Genomic DNA, 17,490 nt, shown 5'->3' with positions numbered 1-17,490 from the left:
CATGTAAAATATTTGTAATTCATTTTATTGCCCTTCATTACTCGTCCATTATTATATTACAAATTATAAATATCTAATATTGTATTTATTACCTATAGGAGGATAATAATAGTGTTATGTACTTTTCATTTTTTCAAATACATTATTAAATTACACTCAGTATTTTCCCGTTAACAACTACTCAGTACTAATTCTAGGCATTCTAGTTTCAGAAATACTTCAGAAAAAACTTCCCTTCTCTCACATTATTTCTTTCAAAAATTATCGATTGCTTTAATATAACACTGACCAAACAGGCTAATATTTCTTCAATTGTATATATAAATAAACCGTTATCAACAAATCTTTGATAAAAATATAATGTAACCATCGTACGTACACATCGTATAAGAATTTGAAATGAAAGTATAAATCGTTTTTCTGTAAACAAACACACATTTTATAATTAGACGCGCCTTATAATACAAACATGCAACATTATTTTACATTTGTTGATGCGCTTTGTATACCTCTTCTTTGGGGTAAATATGCACCTATTTCACATCCTCAGTACGATAAAGAATACTTGACGTAAGTTTTAATGCTAATTTACTGTGATTTTAAGTAATCTCTTACGACGTTATATTATTTGAAAGTTCTGCAACTAAGAATTTTGATTTACTGCGAAACTGAATGATCTACGTGAGGAAATTGGTAGTTGGAAAGTGACTGATGCTTATTTTCTTGAAGACGAATTGCTGCATCAACTACTGGCTTATGTTTCTAGACTGCCTTTTAGTGAGCTACAAGAGAACTTCAGAAAAAGTCAGTTTTGAAAACAACTCACACGAGTGAGTAAGACACGTTCAATAGAAAGGAGTTTACCGTACTTGGCTCTTTGAAGGGCAGTGGTTACCGCTCAAAGAGCTAAGAGGTCGCTCGAGGGTGGGAGAGACGATGTTAGGTAGCTTAGCCGCAACCTCAGAAAAATAAAAATGAAATATATACATAAGGTCCTTCGCTTCTACAACTTCTTCCATCATCCCACTTCTGGCAACGGTAGCAGCAGCTAGATGACTCCGAAAGCTGTGAGATAAAATTCGTCCTTCTCCGCGTGAGAGGATTGAGAGACATGAGGTTGGGCAACACCTCCTAGAACTAGTTAGTTCTAGAAGGTGTTGGGTTGAGCCGCTACGTAGGAAGCACTACGATGCAGTTCGACGTGACTGAACAAAAAGGACTGTGACTGCTTCTTCGATGACCTAATGCTATTTTGTTTCATGATGAACTGAACCTTTTACCTTATGTTTCCTCTTACTTCATTTCATCCTGTGCATATCATCATCTTGTTAACTATTGCGCTATAAAATGCCACTACCTTCTTTACTATTAAACCTAACCTCTTCCCACATACACAATATATAACAATGGCAAAACCGTCAAAATAAGTATAAATATGAAGACCATAAAAACGTAAAACCCAGATTATCAGTAATCCAGTATCCTTACTGGAAATAGCGTATGGAGGAACAGCTCAACAAACGTTTGGGAATAATAAAGGAATCTGATACCTGGGACATGAGAAGTCTGATACAAAGGAAAGAGAGTATGCAAAAGCAAGCTCAATAATCTCACGGGAGCCAAAATGGTATCTGAAATTCTAAATTTCAGAAGTCTGATCATTTTGCTTCCGGGCACCACTCAATCGCCATCAACCGCCAAAAATGTGCTTTGTGACTACTCGGTCAGTCTCCGTCACGAGAATTGAATGGAGTCAAAACCCCGGGATTTGGCCTACGATCTCCGATCTAACTCCACCACAGCAACAGGAATAGACAGGACAGTACCAGTACGATCCCTGCCAAGCCTGAACCAGCCTTAGACTGAAATAGGACTCTAGTCCGGTGAAGTCAAATTATGCGTCCCCATAGTTGAGACTGCCTAAGTACAGTTCCGAGCCAGTATTTCCCAGGAATTTTGAGAAAACATCAGGGAGGACTCAGAAGTCTGGTATTAGGGATTGGTGTATAAGAGAATAAGCTCAAATAAATTGAAATAAACCACGAAGTAGACAACTGCAGAAGAAATACTTTATGTTCCGACTGCTATGTCAAAATTTTATGAATGTATAACTTTCCCTTTCTCAGTGTCTCGCAACAGGAAATACCATGCCAATTTTCAACAAAAGCGAAAAAGCAATTGCTAGCATACTCATTGAAGTGAATGAAACCTTTCACATAAATCTTGATTTATTTAATGCTTTTAAGTAGCTTTTAGATGTTTCTTACGTGCTGAAGTTTTTCAGTTTTCTTTTTAAGCATTCCTTCCTACTATACAACTGTAAGATTTAGATACATCCAGTTTCGTTCTCGCTTTTTCTGTAGCTGAAAACGCAAAGCACGATATCCTGTCGATTACGACACTACTAATAGTGGTTGTTAAAAAAATCAATTCAAATATAAGGTATTCCTCTCGTCTTCCTAGCGTGCCTTTAAAAGGGGGATTATATAAGGTATTCCTCCCGCCTTCCTAGCGTACCTTCGTGGTGTAGTGGTTCTGCACGGTAGGCCCGTATTCTAGAAGTCCGCGGTTCGATTCCCGGCGAAGGCCTTGCTAATTTTTTATCTTGCCTAAGTCCAAAAATACCTAATGTCTCTAGAAAAATATGGAATGAAAAGCATATTTTATGGGACTTTTGTGTCACATCAGTCACATCCAGACATTTATAAGAGGTTCTCGGACTGAAAGAGCCACAATTCAGGAATGTGGTTTATAAACGCCAATTTGGCAACTCTACCAATTACTATTTTTAAAGAATAATGTAAAATACGTTTTAAACGTTCGTCAAAGCTTACACTTTTTGTGCATAATTTTCTGAAGTTTTTATATTATAACAATCGGTATATCTTACATGAAATTTCTCTGTTTCCTCTCGTCGCTTCTCAAATCGAGCATTTACAATCAAATCGAAAGATTTTAAGCTAAAATAAGTTTTATTTTTCGATTGAAAATGACTTATTAATTAGATCTTGAATCATAATAACAAAAAAAGTTCCCAAGTAGGAAATAGACGTAATAATTATTTTTAACAAAAAATGCGTTCAGATATTTTTTATTAGTATTTAAGTTCTCCCCGTGTAGAAAATGTTATGAGGACAATCATACCTATACTTTGAAATACCACTGTTTATGATTCTTTTCTCAAAAATAAAAATAGAAAAATAATGCATTTGCTCTAAATTATTTAAGATATATTTAAGTAATTAAGGTAACAAACATAAATTAATATTCCATACCAAAACAAATGATATTTGGTATATGAAGCACCTTATATTAATTACTCTGATGATCCAAATATTTGCAGACATAATGAGATAAAAAATTGCATCAAAACTGTTTTATTAAAAATTAAGAAAATAACTAAAATAAAGAAAACTGTTTTATTAAAAATAAAAAAAAGTTATCAGAAAGAATTTATGTTGCTCTCAAATTACTCAAGACTTTGAGCGTAGAATATAGTTATTGTAGCGTGGATTTATTGTTGTTACCGTTGTTTCAAATGGTTGGGCACGTGCAATTTAACGCATTCGTCGGAAAATGTCATATCTATCAGTCAGTTAGTCAATCAATTGCTGCATGCACTACAGCGAGCGAGCCAATTACTCCCGTAAGAAAGCGGAGGCTCTGTTCAGAGTTGGATGAAAAAGACCTTGAAGGACACATCGATAAGTCTCTAACCCCTCTTCTTTTCTAGCAAAATCTCTCGAAAGATTATTCTGTACATCAGTATTTTAAGCGTGTTTAAGCCGCATATAATGTTTATTCGGCTTATCATATCAATTATATGTAAATTCTATCGGAACTCGTTAAAACCTAGTATTTAGACTGATATGGTGAATATTCAAGAAAATATAGATAAGAAAGATATTTTTAAAGTGAACAGAAGAAGCAAGATAAATTTAAAGTAAACAATACTCTTCGAAATGATCCGATAAGTTTTACCCTTGTATACCATAATTTAATTATGGATGTGTACAATTTCTTTTAATCCTTCATTATTATTTCTGTGTTCACCTATTCTAACCTCCCTCCCCTTTCTCTCATTTCAGGCTTGTTCTCTTATTTACATTATTTCAAATCTTTCCTCGTTTCCACATGACTTCGTTGTGTAATTGGAAGCATACTCCATGCGTGTTCGAGAGGTCCAGAGTTCGAGTCTCGGTGATGGCACTGCACATATTTCACCTCTCCTACTTCAAACATAACCTCATGACTCTACAAGTGGCGCATGAACTAAGAGGTGGACGATAATTCGTCACCACCAGGGTTTGCGATTTGGCCCCCCTTATTCCCAGTTACCCATTAAAAGGGGTGATATATGATGTATTTTCTTCTTCCTTCAGACATGCCTTTGTGGTGTAACTGGAAGCATACACCACGCATATTCGAGAGGTCTAGGGTTCGAGGCCCGGTGAGGTCATTACATATTTTTCACCTCTTCTACTTACAAACCCTGCCCTTGAGATGCTCATAAAAGTTCTGTTTGACAATCTGTGCAGGCAAGCCTCCACATTATTCAGCGTCAGGTGTGCTGTCCGCAACCGCTCAAGGACAACAACGAAAAAGATTGCAACAACCGGTTTCTGGCTCTTCTGCTGCTGACGTTCGAGGGTGTAGGACGGGCTTCGGTCTGTCCTCTCCCTGGCCGATGCGATGTGCCATTTTCCTGCTTCTCTTTGCTGTTCTTCGATGCTGTCTGCTTTACATGAAAATCCTTTATAGTGAGATTTTTACATGAAGATTCTAGAAAATAATTTCGCTTTTCCTGTACATTGTTGCAGAAAATAATTTTTGTTCAGCTTCTTCCTCCTTTCGAAAACTTCTAATGTTGCGCGCTCCCAACCTGCACGCAACAATAGTGGTGACTGCTATGAACTGGAAAGTATACAAAGTCTTGAGAAGGGTTTAAATCCCTTTTTATTCAACTTTAGAAATTACAGAAGCGTGCTCTTGACGCTCACAAACTACGCCGATCCGGCGGTAAAATAAAAATAAGAAACTAAAAAAGAATAATAACAAGTGACTAACTACGAGGCTCTCTAAACGTAACTAACCTAACCGCGTTCTAAAACACCGCTGACAATTCAGCAAACTTCTGAATATTACGTTGAAAGATTTAACTATCTACTGAGGCAAGCACACAGGCCGAAACGCGTGGTTCTTCAATTTCTAACTAGCCACCTCCACGCTCGTGAAGCAAGAAAGCACACTTTCGAACTCGTTTCTCTTCTATTTAACTCAGATTACTTCCGCTGACAATTTTGAATTTGCGCGTTCTACTAAAATTTACATACTCTGGCATTTGCAATTCCAGGGGAAAGTAAGGCTTGACAGGAAAGATAGTTTAAACTTAAAATAAATGTTAGTTAAAATAAATGTTAGTTAAAATAAATATAAACCATACAAACTCTTCGCGCGCACGTGTTTGTGAGATCTGAAACTTCCTGATTGAAAGAACAAAATGCAGAAATATCAAGATTAATCAAGAACGCTTAATGACTGCTATCAAAATTTAATTATTCCTTTGACGCCAAGACTTTGTTTTGAGCTGATGCAAAAAGATTGACTTTATTCTGAATGCAGCGTTAATTCTGTTGATGCCCATCACTCGTGCTTGATGTTCAAATTTATTCGTCTGTCTGGTTGATAGATTTTTTTATAATAATGCCTATTTCAATATCAAAGATGAAGAATAAAATATAATTGATTTGGTAACAAACAGTTGTCATACTTTGGGGTAAGTACTTTGATTTCATATTTCCTTCTAGATCACACATTTTGATCTGCACGTTAGTAAGTATTTATGGGTTATTGCTACACAACGCGATTTACTAAGTAAGCTATTCATTTGATTTACATTTGCTAATCCTCACCGCAACACACCATTTATTATAACACAATCTTATTCCCAATTGTGGCACGTGAAAGGAAGAGAAACGTGTTTTCAGTTAAAGACAAGTCAGTTGTGAGCAGCTTTCAAAAATCTATGAAAGAACAAGTGCGTTAGATTCAAATTACAATGCGCAAAATTCAGCAACGGCTAGGATATTTTATGTTAATTAGGAGATACAGCCCTATTCTTTAAAACGGAAAGTTTTCCCTGCTGTGAGAAAGATCGCTGGTCCATCACCTTTGAAACTCATTCGGTTTAATGCAAAATTTACATTAGTCTGAAAGTTTTTACCTAAATTTATATTTTCTTTCGCATACTTAAATTAGTTTTTGTTCAAAATATATCATGTTAGATAACATATTGAAATGGCTGTAAAAATTTTTTAACCTTTTTCGAATCGGGAAACTCGAAAAACCAATTTTACCTTCGCCAGGGTTCAAACTAAGTATCTCTTTAGTTGCTAACTAGACCATTTATACCAAAACGGCGTGCAGACGACTGTGACAATTCCTTATTAAGAATGATTCCGTGAAATAAGTAATTAAAAATTCCCAAGTTTATTCTTGCAAACTAAAGGAAACCTTTTTAAAACTGTTTCATAAATTCTTCTTTTAAGGAAGATATATTCTCCTCTGAAAAGTATCATATAACATTTCTTAGTGGTGAAGCTTTTTAATTGAGTATGTGTATGTGACATGTGAAGTTATTTTTCTTAGAAAACTTCCTTCAGTTCTCAGCAAAGTAAAGACGTCGTAGTTCTTCTTGTATAAGTCAGTTATTCACCCAGTTGCTTGATAGGAGTTACTTTAATTTTATTTCTCTGTGATTTATTTCTGTCGGCGAAAAGGTAAACTTAGAATATCAACAGTGTCTTTAGAAAGTTTCTAAGCAATAAAGAATTTAATGTTTCATTAACTTGCTTTTAGTGTCTCTGGATAAAGTCAACATTCATATGCTGCATTAACTTTTATTTGCTGTAATACTTTCTTGAATGGGCAATAAAAACAACTTTCTTTATAGAGGTTTTTACCGTGTTTCGTAAGAGGTTAAATGCTAGAATAACGTACAAGCATTTAGAAGTAAGGATATGTTTATTATATATTTCAGTATGCGTTTTCTGAAGCTGGATGACATTTTAAAATTAAAATTAAATTTAGGTATTGATTTCCCTTTTTGTATACTATAACTTGGCAATCTGTTCTAAATTTTGCAGCAGTTCTCAAAAGCACACTGTGACAACTCCAAAGTTTCTAGATATACTAACATAGCTAAAAATCGTGGTAGACGATAACTAATCGGCACCTAAATTTTGTCGGCTAGTTTTCCTGACTTTCTCCTGGCAATTTTTAAATGGGGCAAAATGTAAGGAAATATCGCCTTTCCCCACATAATGCTCTCATTATCAGGTCCAGCCTTCCAAATGAGTATGTTATAAGGTATTTTGTCCCGCTTACCAGCATGCATTCGTGGAGTAACGGTAGCACACTCGGCGCGTATTTGAGAGGTCCAGGTTCGAGTCCTATAAAATTTGCTTGCATCGAAATAACCTAATGACTCGACAGTAGCGCCCGAACTAAAAGGTGGTGCAAAATAATTCCTCATCATCAGGATCTGGCGATTGGGTCTCCTAATCCCCAGTCACCCTTTAAAAGGGAGGAATATATAAGGTGTTTTCTCCCTCTTTCTGGCATGCCTTCGTGATGTAACAGTAGCATATTTGGTGCGTATTCGAAAGGTCCAAGTTCGAGTCCTGAAGAAGGCATTGCACATTTTCACGTCTTCCTGCTTTAAAATAAGATAATGACTCTACAATGTTAAATATAAATTTCTGATTATGTATTCTCAGCTTGCCAATAAATGGTGGCAGTGTTTAACTGTAAAAGAAACTATGTCCTCATTTTTATGCATGTATAGTAGTCCGTCTTTGGTATTTGTGAATAAATGTTGCAGAGAAAAACTCTCTGTTTAATATTTTTCCTTTGATCCAGTATAATTTAATACATACTTCAGAGCCTTTTTGGACAATGGGACCCAATGTTAACTTTCAATTCTGTGCACCTAAAATGTAGTTTTTCTGCCTGTTGGCAAAATTACTTGTTTTTCCAAAGAAATTCTAATTTTAATTGTAAAAATTGTTTCTTTAACATTTTTAACTGTATTTCGTGTTTTAAATTTTTCTACATTTTACAAATTTTAATGAAGTAGTTTCGAATTTTTATGTGTTTTCTCCTTGCAACAAAGTGAGAATTGAACTGATTAAATCAGAAATATATCTCTAATGAAATTCAAGAGAAAATGCTTAACTGAAATGCAGCAAAAATTTTGCATAATTATTAGGCTGTACAAGGAATTCATGCGATATCAACGTCAAATTTCTTTTGCTTACAATAAACTAGCACTAGCATTTTCTGCGGAAAACGAGTAATTCTGCCAATGGACAGGAAGATCATCTTTTCGGAGCACTAAATAGAAAGTTAAAATTTGGTCCCATTATGAAAAATGACACTGAAGTTAGTGAACACTGAAGTAACTGAATTTATTTTTCTACTAAGACATTCAAATGTAAAGAAAAGGCGACCAAGTTAGGCTTTGCGTCATTTAAACGTTTAAATTGTTCATATTACAACTATTGCATGCAAATAATCTAAAGGCATAAAAATCTTAACCGGAGTATAAGAACGGCATAATTCAACCACCTATTAAAATACTGAGTCGGGTTACAGGGTGGGAATATAGTATATATATATCACTGTGCTTCATTTTATTCTTATTATATTAATCAAACGTTTCTGCTGATTGCAACGAAAATGCTAAACGAACAATTACACCTTATAACAGTCCCATACACAAATTTCAATATTTTGCGGCTACTCGTTTTTAAGTTATGCAAGATCCAGAAAAAGAAATCTAGATAATCGCACACAGAATTTCTTAGATCAGACGGGCCATCGTAAAACTTGCTACGCTTTTCAAAGCAAGACATGGAAAATGGATTGTGTTCATGTCAATATTCCAACCACTGATTGCGTTGTAGACGTGCTAAGCATTTACACTACAAGACGGGAAATAATTGTTACGAATTGTCAAAGCGCGATAAGATAGCTTCCCGGCAAAGCAGGTCTAGGGTTGCGAGGAAAATGCAAGGGAAGGGAAGGTTGCCACATTTAGCGAAAAATTGTCCATTTGGCGATATTTGGCGACAAAATTGGCGATATGCCATAGACGGATGGAAAACCTCTGTTACGAATTCTTACTCGTTTAGCCCAGAATGTTCTCGGATACAAGCCAAAAGCTGTATAAACCCTGTTGGTACGCGAAGCGTTAGTCCGTGCGGAGGTAGTGTCTCGTCTAGCGAATTTATACCCAGTCAGCGAGTGAGTTCCGAGTTGGTCGTCGAGTGCTTCGAGAGACTCTTTTAGAGTATCGTGAATTAGTGCATCGTCGAGTTTGATCTTAGAGTCTATTGAGCTCCGGGAACGACTGAACCGAGGAGTCGGGAGCTGTACTCTAGTTTATCGTGAAGTGCATCGCGAGTTGTAACGTGGAGAGTCTCGAGAGTACTTGGAGATCTGAGAACGACCGAGGAGAGTCGGGAGCTTTACTCTGGTGCTTTGCCATGAAGCTGCCTCCACCGTTATACCCTGATATTGTGAAGGCTGTGTCTCTGATTGTGTGAGCATGTTTATAGTAGTTCTCCGACGACTGTAAACTTGCCCTTGAGTAATACTGGCCAATAAATTGTGTCTTGATACTTCATCAAGTGTCGTCGTTATTTACCCCAAATCCATGAACCCGTAGCGTAACGTACATGAAGAGAGAAAAAAACTTAACACTATGTTTTGGGAAGAATTATCTTACGGTAAATGTATAAAAATTGCTTGCCGCTAAGCAACATAATTTGTTTCTAAGTTTGGCAACAAATGATTTCTTAACCACTACAAAGAGGAAATATTTATAAGCGGAAATGTTTCGACGCTAAGTTCTTGAAGAGCTCAAAAAACACATTCTTTTTCAGACAGCTACTATATATGCTAGATGTGCTATTAATCTCCGTCATACACGGCAGGTGTCTGGCCTGACAAAAGCGTTTGATGATCAGTTGACAATGAAGGATTACACTGCTTTTGAAAAGAATGATTTCATGATTGTTTTGTTTTAATTTCCGTTACAAGCACAACATATGCTATTTTTTAGCTCGCTTTCGGAACAGCTTGAATAAAATTTCACGCTTGTTGTAAACTCTTTTGTGTTTGGGAAATCCAATAACTTGTTAATGTGTTCTTCAAAATAAAAGCAATCCATCATTTAATAGCTTCAAACAATGGTAGGTGAATGATTCAGTAACACGGTTTATGACGTATTTGTTAATTTTACTAACAGAATATGTTGCTTTATCCAAATAATATGTTTGATAAGGAAGATAAGACGCCTGGTAAGAACCCAGACTAATAAGGGAAAAATATCCATGAATATTACTAACAGTTTTGTTCATTTTTTAATCATCGCAGAAAATCTAAAAAATGTTTGCATTAAATTATGGAGTTGGCATTCTGGCTTTATCGACATTTCCTGTGGTTTACTAAATAAAAGCAATCAAGGATATTTCTCATTATAAATAATAGAAGCAATGGAAGATGCTTTCCACAATTTGCATTAAGAAACTGGAATCATTACATAGACGTGTGAAAGGTTTCATTTAGAATGCAGACTGTAAAAGGTCTCTGTTTGGCGTAATGCGGATGTCAAATATAGTTTATGATATTTAATATATGTTTTTATTAAATGCTGCAGAGGCAAATAGGTAAAACGCCGTTTGGAATTATTAATCTTCCCTACAAAACAAGAGGAAAAACACGAAAGAAAAGAGACAAACAAAATTTCAAAGGATACAAATATTACCTTAGCGCCAAAGAAATTTTAAGATTTTCTACGTTCTCGCTGAACATCGCAAGTTTTCAGTCTGTTCTTGAACTCTCTGCTAACACATTTCTTTTTATCTTTTTAACTTTATTATTAAGCATCCCTTTCTTCGCACTTACCCGACATAAAATCCAAGACCCAAATCACAAAATATTAAAAAACAGCATACCTCTAAGATCTCCAATAGAGTGTAGAAGAAGTCATACATTTGTTTTTATTCGGTATATTATTTCTTTGAAAACTAACCTTTCCAGCTGCCAACCGCCAAAAATGTTTCATAAAAAAGAAAAATGTATATAATAATTTTAATGGGTCCAGCATGTGACATTTTGTAAAAACATTCCATACTGCTATTTAGACTGTAAGGATTTTAAGTTTTATTAAAGTTTATTTTATTTTAAAACTGTCCTCTCTTATTTTCCATTTCCGGCAAGAATAAAGGAGAACCGACTTAATTATGCAAATTGTGCTTCCAAACAGTTGAGTATTTAAGGCATGGCTTTTAGCCAAGAGAAAGTTAGAGACAGACTTATCGCTGCCTTACCACGCGCGCGCTTTCCAGTCAATTCCTGTCCGCCTTTAACCAGTTAACTGTGGCGCTCTCGTTTAAGGGTGCGCACTGTTTTGTGTCGCTAGAATCGAGCCATGACGAGTATATTCGTCAATTACAGAGTAAGTTGCGCTGGTAAGATATCGGATGAAAAAGATGGGTTTATTTTGCAAAATTGAAAATTTTATTACTAATATTTACTTATTTGGTTAACATAAGCATATATTACATACATATTAAACTAGAAACGCAATAAATTAACTTAAATATTATACATGTAAGAGTAAGAATTTAAATTCCTGCTGTGGAGTGATATTCAGCGAAACAGGGTACTATACATAATGGGACTTTGCAAATCGAACACCAGTAACGCGATTCCTTCCTGATTTTACGTTTGTAGCAATGCGAACACCTTCGCGTAGGGTTGTTGTTGTTGTTTTCGATGTTCCGGATATATAATACGGAACATGATTCCCGCCTAATTGGCTTATATTAGGTCTAAAAGGCTGAGTTTGTGTCGATTTGATCTTTCAATTGGATACGTCGCAAAAGTGTCTTCAATAAATTTGAGCAAAAAGTTGATACGCAATAATGTTAGATTATTTTTTTTATAATATGAATGCATTCAGACACATAATGTCTAAGAAATGTCGAAATATCTTTTTGTAGAACTTCTTGAGTCGTTTTCTTGCTGTGGAGTACGCTATGATAATTCCATCGCTCATACCCATTCCACCCATATTTTTATTATAATCAATCACCAGCTCCGGTTTCTTTGCTATTATTTTTCTTCTCTCTGTTTCTATTACGTTGTCATTATGTACAGTACTTACTAAATAAACCTCCCTCTTATCTTTCCATTTCATTGTAAGCATGACGTGTATACTCGTCAATACACAGAATCGTTCCTCTTCTCTATGACGAGTATACTCGTCAATCACAGTTAACTGGTTAACGCCAGAACTTAGTTTTCTTTGATACTTGAAGACGTGTTGTAGTTTCCTGCATTTTGCTCACTACATACGTAGAGTTTAAAAGGCCAATCTTCGCGTTACTAGTCTTTGTAAAGTATCTGAGTTTAGCTGTTATTTAATTTAGTTTCTTCCTATTTTTTAAGTTTCAGACAATAAGTGCTGGTCTTTGTATCCCTCTTGTGCGGGATCGGCTATACGCTGTGAGAAATAAAGGGTACTTTAACCATTCCCATTTTTGTCGTATCTTCTACCCCCCCCCCCGGTCATCACTCACAGGAACATAGGTTTAAGTTAACTCCCTGTTCCTGCTCAGGACTCCAGTGATGTTTCCAAGGGCGATTAGAAGAAACAAAAGTCGTGACAAGACATCTCGTGATGTAAATGCATTTTTATACAAATCAATCAGATTAAAAAAATATAATATATTTTTAATAACTGCGTTTACTGTTTTTCAATAACTGTGTTTATTTTTTTTTCGTTCACTTAGTTTGCAACTCAGTAAAAGAATAATTACATTTACAATAAGTTATTTTACTGAATGAAATCACGCTGATGCATGTAGGTAATATGTATTCTATTTAAGGCAGTGACAACACATTGCTTTCAAATACTCAATATGTGGATTAAAATTGAAACATTAATATATTACATTTTGCCTAATGGCAACGAACTGGCGCGCTAGAGCTAAAACTGTTTTATTTCGAACAGTATTGCCACGTCTAGATTACAAATAACTTAATTGGTTAAACGAATATTCTTTACATTTATTCAAAATATTTAATAAATTAAAAACAAATTCGAAATCCAAAATTGGAGCTATGTGCATTAAAAATTAGGTAGCCTAGGTGCCGTCGTTTAAGGCTTTTTTGACCGAAGATACTAAAATATGAATAGTTAACTTTTAATTGATGTTTCAGAGGCCCTCTTTGTCAAGGCCCTCTTTGTCAAAATAATATATAAAGTATTGTATAAAGCCTGCACTTATTATATAAATCTCAAATTGCAAAATACGGTACTGTAATATACAAATAAAAGCAATAAATGTATCAGAAGTGCGAAATTAAAAATTAAAAACAAGCAATATAAAAAAATAATGTCAATTTCTACTTAAGGACAACAAAGAAAACTTTTTTAAATACAAACAAATTTTAAATAAAAAAAATTCTAAGAATTTTTAATATGTAAAAAAACTCTATTAACATCAAGCTTTATCCACTACAAGTTTAATAAAATGTATTTGAACTTGAGTGGAGGGAAAAAAAGTATTTTATTATTGATTGAAAATTTAAACAAGATATAGGGAGAGTGTCAGCTAGTAGTGGGAATTTAATAGCAGAGATTATAATCTAAAAAAGGTAAAAAATAAGAAATTCCTATTAAAATGGAAAGCTAACATAATTTATTGTGGGAGCCTGATTAGAATGAAGTAACTGTAAAGAAGTGCTATCTGTATTCTTATTTTTTTCCGTAATACGGGAAAATTATCCTAGTATGCCATTTAATAAAATGTAGTAATCAGTTTTTAAACCTTCTTATCAAAATACGCACAAAGTAACTTAGATTTGTTTAAAAAAAATGAGAAAAACGCTAAGAAAAAGATTGGACTTTAACTTTTAATAAAATATTTCAATAATTGCAGCTATTTTTCACTTTTATCTTGATGCCCTAGTTCTCTTAAACAAAACACTTACTGTAGTAGACTCATCAGTTCCGTTTCCGTTTCAGTTAATTTGCTTTCTTCCTTTTTTATCTCCAGCTGCTGAGAAATGTTGAATCGTGTTGAGAATTAAAATCTTCTCTAAGTTTTCATCTCATTATTTCTAGTTGACGTGCATATTAATTAGCAAGAAATAGCATTAAATAAAATGTCGGTAAAATCTAACAGAATAAGATGACGTTCCAGATCATCACATGTACATGCACAGAGTAAGTTTAATCAAAGAAAAAAAGAATTGATTTAGAATAATGTTTAATTAACAAGATATGCACAATCCAGTTATTGCCTCATTGTACCAGACTCAACGATAGGATCCCATATTTTAGGTGTAACAAAAGTTATTCTGTTATTCATTGTAATCCTGGTTTTCCTACTTAAAAACAACAAACACCTGCATTCGGTTTCCTGAAAAATGTTCTTAAAGTTTCTCATTTGTTTTCTGAAGCCGGGTAGCCAAATACTAATATTAAGCTAATGTGATAAAATTATTTAAATTATTGGTAAAACCAAATAGCTTGTGGTTAAAAACAGAAATACTGTGACAGAAAGAAATAACATTCCAAGTAAATATAGCTTTTAACTCCTTCACATCCAATCCGCCCCACACGGCTTTACATTGAAACAACCAGAACCGCCCGAAAACGGCCGAGATCGTAATCTTGTTTTCTTCCCTCCTCCTAAGATATGCAGTAGCAGGTGCATTTTCCCCAAATGCATTGTATCAGTTTACTGCAGACAGCTTGTCCTAAGAGGTTTCTTACCTTCTGGTTGATCGTGACATTTCGTTGTTGATTCTTATGTGGTACAGTGTGCTTTTAAGCTTTAAACAGCAATAAAAGAGCAGTTTACAAAATGTAAGGATTATATTTATTTTTAAGCAATTTATTCCTTCCTATAAAAATAACGGAAATAAACAAAATCTCAGTCCTGATCATAACAAAGCCAGAAAGGCTTGTTGGTCTGACCTTCAGAATAGTTTTATAAAGAACGGGGTCAAAGGCTAATGGAATCTTTGTTAGAAAGTACAAAGGATGTCACTGGAAATCTTCACACCTATTTTATGCGTTAATGGACGATGAGGAGAGGAAGTTGCTGAGAAACTGAAAAACTGTTTCGGGTGGTTCGGTATTTTAAGGATACAAGTTAGCGAAGGCTCTGGATTTCAAAGAGTTAAACAGATGCAAAAGGATGTTTATTAGACTTTTAGTGTTCCTCTCTTTTTTTCTACTTAACTAACTGCTAAGGAAGCTAGTGAACTACTAAGTGAACGATTGCTTAAGTCCAACAAACGAACTTAAACTCAAGAGGCACGTAATTTCGGAATCCTAACTCTCTCACCTGAAGTCAGTGGAACTTTGACTTAAATACTTTCTACTTCTCATTTGCATTTAATGCGTTTCTAGAACCTCATTCTGGTAAGGAAATGTAAGCTGAAGCTAGATGAGGTAGGAAATTGTCATAAAATTGAAATAACTGTTATAAAAGTAAAATATACCTTACAGACCACTCAATTGTCCTGGAGTATAAAAGCTTAGTTTTTTATAATATTTACACATAATTATTTTATGTAATATTACACATAACGTAATCGTTATCAGATATGAATGACATCTGTTTTTACATTGATGTTTCCTTGAATTTGCAGTACTGTTGGTCACCATTTAATATTTTGAACAACAGAGGTCAATTTCGATGACTGTTAGCAAAAATTTATGATGTTTAAGAAATGTCATACTTATCTCAGCCGTTGTTCAAAGCCGTTAAGGTTTATGCTAAGTTTATGTTCAAATCCTAGTTACTTTCAGGTTCCATTTCTCACGAACAGTATGGTTTCATGGGCATTTTTGTAATTTCCTTCTATGTCTAACGTTTTCTTTCTGTGTCTAACGTTAAAGTTTTGACACATTATCCTTAGGTCTTAAGACAACAGAAAACTGTAAAGAAGGCTGCAAAGGCCGCTTTATTCAATCACACATAGTTGAAAAGATTAATCCTCTTGAACTTACAAAAAGCCAACATTTCTAGCTTAACTCCAACAGATAATCTTGAACGTTAAATAAAATGTCATTAACCTAGCCCAACGGGTAGGAAGGCTCTGACTTGTAGAAGCCGACGAAATAAGCTTAGTGGCTAGAAACAATCATCGTCACAAAATCAAATCGCTAGTTAATTCAAAGCAACAACGAGACTTTTAAGCAAGCTATCTATAATAAAAGAGTCTGTGTGTCTTTCGGTCGTGCTCCGTGTAAGCTAATAGACCCAGGGCTACGAAATTTGGTATATAGGTGCATCTAGACAAGAGCCAGTGCACCTCGAAGCGATTTTTTCTAAATTCGAATAAGATTTTTTTTTTTCTTTATTTTATCTTTTCGATTTTATCGCATCATTTTGAGTAGTTGTTTCATTCTTTTAGAAATGTGGTTTTGGCAACAGTTTTTCATTCAATTGTATACTGGACTGCTGACTGTTGAAAATCAGAACTGTTGCCACTTGGAAAAAAGAGGGCGATAATTCTGTACAGTTTTTTAATTTAATGTTTCTTTTGGATACTGGACATTTGTGGAGAGAAGGCAACGGGAAGTTGGTTAATTTATTTTTTTATTTATTAGGATAATTAATATTTATATTAAAGGATATTGCTTGTTTCATTGTAATTTTGTTATATGTGATACATTTCTTTTATGAAGTTGTTCTGGAGAGTAAAATTCTGCGGAGTTTTTAAACTTAACGTTTGGTGTTCCCTTCAGGTATTTTTCCGGTACATTTAAAAGACAGGCGAGGGCTGGCAGCGTAGCCCTCGCCCTCGCTAGAAGTAGTTCTGTGACAATAAGACGCGTGTTGTATTTGAAGTTCTTCAAGCAGAAAGGCTCTGAGTAAGAGTATTTGATCTGTGCTCTGAAATCAATAAAACATTGTGATGACACCAGCGTTCCCGAATGACATCGTGAGTTGGTTTAGAGGAATTCGCCTGGAATCGTAGTTTGGAAAGATCTTTAAGTCTTAAGCTATACAGTTTATTATTGTTATACGGAGGTTACTTGATGAGAAAGTTACAGAAAGCTATTTAAATTCCTCAATTCATTAGCTATGATTTATAATAAACAATTAAATGCCTTACGTAAAAATAAACAATTTATTAATATAAATATTATATATATAATATAAATATTATAGAATAATAAACAATTAAATGCCTTACGTTTGCAATTAATAGAAATTATTGCATCAATATTGTTTTTTGAGAATGTGATCACGTTCCGTGCTAAAATGAAAGGGTCCATAAGTTTTATATATTGCCCCTCATTAAACATATTACCAGTTTCCAAAACTCTATTAAATAATTTTCTAATCCCTTTCATTCAAAGCTTAAGAAACGTTAGTCAATATTTCCTTACCC

This window comes from Stegodyphus dumicola, chromosome 9 (assembly GCF_044657685.1).
Source record: "Stegodyphus dumicola isolate Sdum_Otavi_A_Nest chromosome 9, ASM4465768v1".
NCBI classification, from domain to species: domain Eukaryota; kingdom Metazoa; phylum Arthropoda; class Arachnida; order Araneae; family Eresidae; genus Stegodyphus; species Stegodyphus dumicola.
The sequence above is the reverse complement of the archived record's forward strand: the minus strand, read 5'-3'. Positions refer to the sequence as shown.